The sequence below is a fragment of the Arachis stenosperma genome, chromosome 10, assembly GCF_014773155.1.
Source record: "Arachis stenosperma cultivar V10309 chromosome 10, arast.V10309.gnm1.PFL2, whole genome shotgun sequence".
NCBI lineage: Eukaryota > Viridiplantae > Streptophyta > Magnoliopsida > Fabales > Fabaceae > Arachis > Arachis stenosperma.
In genome coordinates, this window is record NC_080386.1 from 82811249 (window position 1) to 82820798 (window position 9550).

The window sequence follows — 9550 nt, forward strand, 5'->3', positions numbered from 1 at the left end:
TTTTCTCTTCTCTTTCATATGAGCAGGAGCAGAGACAAAGGCATTCTTGTTGAAACTGACACTGAACTTGAGAGAACCTTGAAGCGAAAGCTAAGAGAAGCCAAGGCACAACTCTCTTTAGAGGACCTGACCGAATTCTTCAAGGAAGAAGAACACATGGCAGCCGAAAACAACAACAATGCCAACAATGCAAGGAAGGTGCTGGGTGACTTCACTGCACCTACTCCTGATTTCTATGGGAGAAGCATCTCTATCCCTGCCATTGGAGCAAACAACTTTGAGCTTAAGCCTCAATTAGTTTCTCTAATGCAACAGAATTACAAGTTCCATGGACTTCCAATGGAAGATCCTCATCAGTTTTTAGCTGAATTCTTGCAAATCTGTGACACAGTCAAGACTAATGGGGTTAACCCTGAGGTCTATAGACTGATGCTATTCCCTTTTGCTGTAAGAGACAGAGCTAGAATATGGTTGGATTCTCAACCTAAAGAAAGCCTGGACTCTTGGGAAAAGCTAGTCAATGCCTTCTTGGCAAAGTTCTTTCCACCACAAAGATGGAGTAAGCTTAGAGTGGAAGTCCAAACCTTCAGACAGAAGGATGGAGAATCCCTCTATGAAGCTTGGGAAAGATACAAACAATTAATCAGAAGATGTCCTTCAGACATGCTTTCTGAATGGAGCATCATAGGTATTTTCTATGATGGTCTCTCTGAACTATCCAAGATGTCTTTGGATAGCTCTGCTGGAGGATCTCTTCATCTGAAGAAGACGCTACTGAAGCTCAAGAACTGATTGAAATGGTTGCAAATAACCAATTCATGTACACTTCTGAAAGGAATCCTGTGAACAATGGGACTAGTCAGAAGAAAGGAGTTCTTGAAATTGACACTCTGAATGCCATTTTGGCTCAGAATAAAATATTGACTCAACAAGTCAATCTGATTTCTCAAAGTCTGTCTGGAATGCAAAATGCACCAAACAGTACTAAGGATGCTTCATCTGAGGAAGAAGCTTATGATCCTGAGAACCCTTCAATGGAAGAAGTAAATTACCTGGGAGAACCCTATGGTAACACCTATAATTCTTCATGGAGAAGTCACCCAAATCTCTCATGGAAGAATCAAGAGAGACCTCAACAAGGTTTCAATAACAATAATGGTGGAAGAAACAGGTTTAACAATGGTAAACCTTTTCCATCATCTTCTCAGCAACAGACAGAGAGCTCTAAGCAGAATACCTCTGACTTAGCAACCATGGTCTCTGATCTAATCAAAACCACTCAAAGTTTCATGACTGAAACTAGATCCTCCATTAGGAATTTGGAAGGACAAGTAGGTCAGCTGAGCAAGAAAATTACTGAACTTCCCCCAAGCACTCTCCCAAGTAACACTGAAGAAAATCCAAAAGGAGAGTGCAAAGCCATAAATATGGCCGAATTCTGGGAGGAAGAAGAGGCAGTGAACGCCACTGAGGAAGGCCTCACTGGACGTCCACTGGCCTCCAATGAGTTCCCCAATGAGGAACCTTGGGAATCTGAGGCTCAAACTGAGACCATAGAGATTCCCTTGGACTTACTACTGCCTTTCATGAGCTCTGATGAGTATTCTTCCTCTGAAGAGGAGGAGTATGTCACTGAGGAGCAAGTTGCTAAATACCTTGGAGCAATCATGAAGCTGAATGACAAGTTATTTGGAAATGAGACTTGGGAGGATGAACCTCCCTTGCTCACCAAAGAACTGGATGACTTGTCTAGGCAGAAATTACCTCAAAAGAGGCAGGATCCTGGGAAGTTTTCTATACCTTGTACCATAGGCACCATGACCTTCAAGAAGGCCTTGTGTGACTTGGGGGTCAAGTGTAAACCTCATGCCCCTCTCTGTAATGGAGAAATTAGGGATCTTTGAGGTGCAAGCTGCAAAAATCTCATTAGAGATGGCAGACAATTCAAGAAAACAAGCTCATGGACTTGTAGAGAATGTCTTGGTGAAGATTGAGGACCATTACATCCCTACTGACTTCATAGTCCTAGAGACTGGGAAGTGCATGGATGAATCAATCATCCTTGGCAGACCCTTCCTAGCCACAGCAAAGGCTGTGATTGATGTTGATAGAGGAGAGTTGATCATTCAAGTGAATGAAGAATCCTTGGTGTTTAAGGCCCAAGGATATCCCTCTGTCATCATGGAGAAGAAGCATGAAGAGCTTCTCTCAAAACAGAGCCAAACAGAGCCCCCACAGTCAGACTCTAAGTTTGGTGTCGGGAGGCCACAATCAAACTCTAAGTTTGGTGTTGGGAAGTTCCAACATGGTTCTGAGCATCTCTGAGGCTCCATGAGAGTCCTCTGTCAAGCTAATGACAGTAAAGAAGCGCTTGTTGGGAGGCAACCCAATGTTTTATAATTAATTATTTTCTTTTGTTATTTTATCTTTTTTGTAGGTTGATGATCATAAGAAGTCACAAAAACAATGAAAAAAGCAAAAACAAAATGAAAAACAGGAAGAAAAATAGCACACCCTGGAGGAGAAGAAGCTGGCGTTCAAACGCCAGTAATGCTAGCTGTTGGGCGTTTAACGCCCAGTCTGGCACCATTCTGGGCGTTTAACGCCAGAAAGGGGCACCAGACTGGCGTTAAACGCCAGTAAAGGGCAAAACCTGGCGTTAAACGCCAGGAATGGGCACCAGCCCGGCGTTTAACGCCAGAAAAGGCTCAAAACGTGGATTTTGATGCCATTTGGTGCAAGGATGCCTTTTCCTTGACACTACAGGATCTGTGGACCCCACAGGACCCTACCATCACTCTCTCTCTTCTTCCCCCATTCACCAATCACCTCAACACCTCTTCCCCAAAAACCCCTCACCTATCAAATCCCATCTTTCTCTTCACCACTCACATCCATCCTTCATAAAACCCCACCAACCTCACCCTTCAAATTCAAACCACTTTACCTCCCAAACCCACCCTCAAATGGCCGAACCCTCACCCCCCTCTTTCCTATATAAACCCCTCTTTACCCCTTCATTTTCCCACTACCTAAACACCACTTCTCCCCCTCCTTGGCCGAATACACCACCATCTCCCTCCTCCTCATTTCTTCTTCTTCTACTCTCTTCTTTCTTCTTTTGCTCGAGGACGAGCAAACATTTTAAGTTTGGTGTGGTGAAAGCGTTGCTTTTTTGTTTTTCCATAACCATTTATGGCATCCAAGGCCGGAGAAACCTCTAGAAAGAGGAAAGGGAAGGCAAAGGCTTCCACCTCCGAGTCATGGGAGATGGATAGATTCCTCTCAAGGGTGCATCAAGACCACTTCTATGAAGTTGTGGCCTTGAAGAAGGTGATCCCCGAAGTCCCCTTTTCACTCAAAAAGGGTGAATATCCGGAGATCCGCCAAGAGATCCGAAGAAGAGGTTGGGAAGTACTTACCAACCCCATTCAACAAGTCGGAATCTTGATGGTTCAAGAGTTCTATGCCAATGCATGGATCACCAAGAACCATGACCAAAGTGTGAACCCGGATCCAAAGAATTATCTTACTATGGTTCGGGGGAAATACTAGGATTTTAGTCCGGAAAGTGTGAGGGTGGCGTTCAACTTGCCTATGATGCAAGGAGATGAGCATCCTTACACTAGAAGGGTCAACTTTGATCAAAGGTTGGACCAAGTCCTCACAGTCATATGTGAAGAGGGCGCACAATGGAAGCAAGATTCAAGAGGAAAGCCGGTCCAATTGAGAAGGCATGACCTCAAACCCGTGGCTAGAGGATGGTTAGAGTTCATACAACGCTCAATCATTCCCACTAGCAACCGGTCCGAAGTTACCATAGACCGGGCCATCATGATCCATAGCATCATGATTGGAGAAGAAATAGAGGTTCATGAGGTTATAGCCCAAGAACTCTATAGGGTGGCGGACAAGACCTCTACCTTGGCAAGGTTAGCCTTTCCTCACCTCATTTGTCACCTCTGTTATTCAGTGGGAGTTGACATAGAGGGAGACATCACCATTGATGAGGACAAGCCCATCACTAAGAAAAGGATGGAGTACACAAGAGATCACACTCATCATGAGATCCCTGAGATTCCTCAAGGGATGAATTTTCCTCCACAAGACTATTGGGGGCAACTAAACACCTCCCTAGGAGAGTTGAGTTCCAATATGGGACAACTAAGGGTGGAGCACCAAGAACACTCCATTCTCCTCCATGAAATTAGAGAAGAACAAAGAATCATGAGAGAGGAGCAACAAAGGCAAGGAAGAGACATTGAGGAGCTCAAGCACTCCATAGGACCTTCAAAAGCAAGGAAGAGCCGCCATCACTGAGGTGGACCCATTCCTTGATTTCCTTGTTCTTTATTCCTTTGTTTTTCGAATTTTAGTGCTTTATGTTATCCATGCTTGTGTCTTATGATCATTAGTGTCTTAGTGTCTATGCCTTAAAGTTATGAATGTCCTATGAATCCATCACCTTTCTTGAATAAAAATGTGCTTAATTGAAAAAGGAAGAATTGCATGAATTTTGAATTTTATAATAGTTTAATTATTTTGATGTGGTGGCAATATTTTTGTTCTCTGAATGTATGCTTAAACAGTGCATATGTATCTTGAATTTGTGGTTCATGAATGTTGGCTCTTGAAAGAATGATGAAAAAGGAGACATGTTATTGAGGATCTGAAAAATCAATAAAATGATTCTTGAAGCAAGAAAAAGCATTGCTATTCAAAAAAAAAAAAAAAAAAAAAAAAACCGAAAAAAAAAAAGAAAACGAAAAAAAAAAGATAATAATAAGAGTTGTGATCCAAGGCAAATAAGAGTGTGCTTAAGAACCCTGGACACCTCTAATTGGGGACTTTAGCAAAGCTAAGTCACAATCTGAAAAGGTTCACCCAATTATGTGTCTGTGGCATGTATGTATCCGGTGGTAATACTGGAAAGACAGAGTGCTTTGGGCCACAGCCAAGACTCAATAAATAGCTATGTTCAAGAATCATCATACTTTACTAGGAGAATCATTAACACTATCTGGATTCTAAGTTCCTAAAGAAGCCAACCATTCTGAATTTCAAAGGATAGATTGAGATGCCAAAACTGTTCAGAGGCAAAAAGTTAAAAGCCCCGCTCATCTAATTAATGCTAATCTTCACAGATGTTTTTGGAATTCATTGCATATTCTCTTCCTTTTATCTTATTTGATTTTCAGTTGCTTGGGGACAAGCAACAATTTAAGTTTGGTGTTGTGATGAGCGGATGATTTGTATACTTTTTGGCATTGTTTTTAGTATGTTTTGATATGATCTAGTTAGTTTTTAGTATATTTTATTAGTTTTTAGTTAAAATTCACTTTTCTGGACTTTACTATGAGTTTGTGTGTTTTTCTGTGATTTCAGGTATTTTCTGGCTGAAATTGAGGGACCGGAGCAAAAATCTGATCCAGAGACTCAAAAGGACTGCAGATGCTGTTGGATTCTGACCTCCCTGCACTCGAAGTGGATTTTCTGGAGCTACAGAAGCCCAATTGGCGCGCTCTCAACGGCGTTGGAAAGTAGACATCCTGGGCTTTCCAGCAATATATAATAGTCCATACTTTGCCCAAGATTTGATGGCCCAAACCGGCGTTCAAAGTCACCTCAAGAAATTCCAGCGTTAAACGCCGGAACTGGCACCTAATTGGGAGTTAAACGCCCAAACTGGCACTAAAGCTGGCGTTTAACTCCAAGGAGAGTCTCTACACGAAATTTCTTCATTGCTCAGCCCAAGCACACACCAAGTGGGCCCGGAAGTGGATTTTTATGTCATTTACTCATCTATGTACTAGTTTTCTATAAGTAGGACCTTTTACTATTGTATTAGGAGATCTTGGTAGCTATCTTTGAGTTTTATGCTATCTTAGATCATTGGGAGGCTGGCCATTCGGCCATGCCTAGACCTTATGCTTATGTATTTTCAACGGTGGAGTTTCTACACACCATAGATTAAGGTGTGGAGCTCTGCTGTACCTCGAGTATTAATGCAATTACTATTGTTCTTCCATTCAATTCCGCTTGTTCTTTATCCAAGATATCACTTGTTCTTCAACATGATGAAGGTGATGATTGACGCCCATCACCATTCTCACCCATGAACAAGGTGACTGACAACCATTCTTGTTCTACAAGCATTTGAGGCTTAGTGAATATCTGTTGGATTCCTGATTGCACGATGCATGGTTGATCGCCTGACAACCGAGTGCTCGCCTGACAAACGAGCCAACCATTCCGTGAGATCAGAGTCTTCGTGGTATAGGCAAGAACTGATGGCAGCATTCAAGAGAATCCGGAAGGTCTAACCTTGTCTGTGGTATTCTGAGTAGGATTCAATGATTGAATGACTGTGACGTGCTTCAAACCTGTAACCTACTGGGCGTTAGTGACAGACGCAAAAGAGTTATTCTATTCCGGTAGGGGAGGGAACCAAACCGGTGATTGGCAGCACTGTGACAGAGTGTGTGCATTAGCTTTCACTGCGCGGATGGGAGGTAGCTGCTGACAACAGTGAAACCTTACACGAGCTTGCCATGGAAAGGAGTAAGAAAGGATTGGATGAAGGCATTAGGAAAGCAGAGAGACGGAAGGGAGGGCATCTTCATACGCTTGTCTGAAGCTCTTACACCAATGATATACATAAGTATCTCTATCCTTATCTTTTATGTTATTTTCGTTCATCACCATATACATCTGAGTTTGCCTGACAAAGATTTACAAGATGACCATAGCTTGCTTCAATGCTAACAATCTCCGTGGGATCAACCCTTACTCACGTAAGGTTTATTACTTGGACGACCCAGTGCACTTGCTGGTTAGTTGTGCGAAGTTGTGTAATGCCATGGTATTGAGCCACCAAGTTCTTGGAGCCATTACCGGGGATTATTTGAGTTGTGAAAAAGTATTGTTCACAATTTCGCGCACCAGTGAGTCTCAGTAAAGGTCCAGCTAAAGACAGTAAAGAAGCGCTTGCTGGGAGGCAACCCAGTCATTAGGAGGCTATATGATTTGTTTTTACAGAGGCAAGTATCAAAAATGAAGGAATTCACAGAGTTACAGAAGGATTCAGCTCAAAAAGCAGAGAAAAAGAGCTTACTGGCAAAAAAACGCCAGTAAGGGGCATTTTGGGCGTTAAATGCCAGAATGGGTACCATTCTGGGCGTTTAGCGCCAGGAATGGTGCCATTTTGGGCGTTAAACGCCAGAATGGGCACCATTCTGGGCGTTTAACGCCAGGTGTGCAGAATCCTGGGCGTTTAGAAAAACGCCGAGTGATAAAGGCTTTCTGGCGTTTAACGCCCAAAAGGGGCATCAAATGGGCGTTAAACGCCAGAATGGGTGCCATTCTGGGCGTTTAACGGCAGAAAGGTGGGGGGACCACAATTTCGTTTTCAACTCAAATTTTTTCAAACTTTCCTTTTATTACCCATACTCTTCTACATAAATGCACTTCAACCTTTCATCATTCACTCTCAAATCTTCACAAATCAAAACCATTCTTCAAATCTATCTCAAATTAATCCCAAAATCTCCTTCCTCCCCCCTTATAAGAACACGTTCGGCCCCTCATTGCCCACACCATTCGAATTTGCTCTTCTCTCTCTCTTCTTTCCTTTCTTTTTCTTGGGGACAAGCAAACCTCTAAGTTTGGTGTGCTTTTTCGTGATCACTAAGCCAAGATTCATCAATATCATGGCTCCTAAGGGAAAACAAACCAATTTAAGAGGCAAGAAAGAGAATAATCCAAAGAATCTTTGGAATCAAGAGAAGTTCTTAACCAAAGAACATGAAGACCATTATCACAAAATAATGGGTCTGAGGTCAGTGATCCCGGAAGTAAAATTTGATCTGAAAGAAGATGAATATCCGGGGATCCAAGAGCAAATTCGAAACAGAGGATGGGAAGTTCTAACCAATCCTGAGACAAAGGTTGGAAGGAACATGGTTCAGGAATTCTACTCAAATCTGTGGCTGACAGATAAGCAGAGAATGACTGGAACCGCTTACCATACCTACAGAACCATGGTCAGAGGGAAAGTTATGTACTTCCATCTGGACAAAATAAGAGAAATCTTCAAGTTGCCTCAACTGCAAGATGATCCTGACTCCTTTAATAGGAGAATGGTGAGAGCAGATAAAGGGTTGGATCAAGTTCTAGAGGACATATGCCTCCCTGGAACTAAGTGGATAACCAATTCTAAGGGTGTCCCAAACCAACTCAAGAGGGGAGACCTCAAACCAAATGCAAGAGGTTGGCTAGACTTTATTGGGCGTTCCATACTGCCCACTAGCAACCGTTCTGAGGTAACTATCAAGAGAGCAGTGATGATTCATTGCATTATGCTTGGAAAAGAAGTGGAGGTTCATCATGTGATTGCCTGTGAGATCTACACAATTGCAAATAAGAATTCCACTGTAACAAAATTGGCTTACCCAAGCTTGATCTCCTTGCTCTATAAAGAGGCTGGGGTAAAGATGGAAGCAGATGAATTCATACCCATTGAAGATCCAATCACCAAGAAGTCAATGGAAGGAGCAAGAGAAGCAGGGGCGTGAACTCCAAGAGATGAAACGCCAAAAGCTCTCCTCTCAAGCTGAGGGAGCATCCACTTCTCAAAATCAAGGTTGTTGAGTCCTAACTCTGTGAAAACCTCTATCATTAGGAGCCTATGTTTTGCGTTTTTTTGTTTTGTTTTCTATTTTTAGTTTCATCTTATATTTATTTTCTGAGTCTTGTTCTTAATTCATAATTAATAAAATTTGAAGTTTATGCCTTAAAGCTATGAATGTCCTATGAATCCATCACCTCTCTTAAATGAAAAATGCTTTAACCACAAAAGAACAAGAAGTACAGGATTTCGAAATTAATCCTTGGAACTAGTTGAATTAGTTTGATGTGGAGACAATACTTTTTGTTTTCTGAATGAATGCTTGAACAGTGCATATGTCTTTTGAATTTGTTGTTTTGAGAATGTTAAAATTGTTGGCTCTTGAAAGAATGAGGAGAAAGAGAACTGTTATTGAGGATCTGAAAAATCATTAAATTGATTCTTGAAGCAAGAAAAAGCAAAAAAAAAAAAATTCGAAAAAAAGAAAAAGAAAGAGAAGAAAAAGAAAAAGAAAGAAATAAAGTTGTGAACCGAGGCAAAAAGAGTGTGCTTAAGAACCTTGGACACCTCTAATTGGGGACTCTAGCAAGGCTGAGTCACAATCTAAAAAGGTTCACCCAATTATGTGTCTGTGGCATGTATGTATCCGGTGGTAATACTGGAAGACAGAGTGCTTTGGGCCACAGCCAAGACTCATACACTAGCTATGTTCAAGAATCATCATACTTAACTAGGAGAATCAATAACACTATCTGAGTTCTGAGTTCTCATAGATGCCAATCATTCTGAACTTCAAAGGATAGAGTGAGATGCCAAAACTGTTCGGAGGCAAAAAGCTACTAGTCCCGCTCATCTAATTGGAACTATGTTTCTTTGATATTTTGGAGTCTATAGTATATTCTCTTCTTTTTATCCTATTTTGAT

The 9550-nt window shown here is 41.8% G+C and overlaps 1 non-coding gene across 1 annotated transcript; it reads right to left on the reverse strand.

Moving 5' to 3' along the window:
* Window positions 1-561: 561 nt before the first annotated feature.
* On the reverse strand, window positions 562-669 carry LOC130958968 (small nucleolar RNA R71). The gene has a single exon (XR_009078066.1). It is a non-coding gene; the product is annotated as a small nucleolar RNA R71 (small nucleolar RNA).
* Between the last annotated feature and the right edge of the window lie 8881 nt (window positions 670-9550).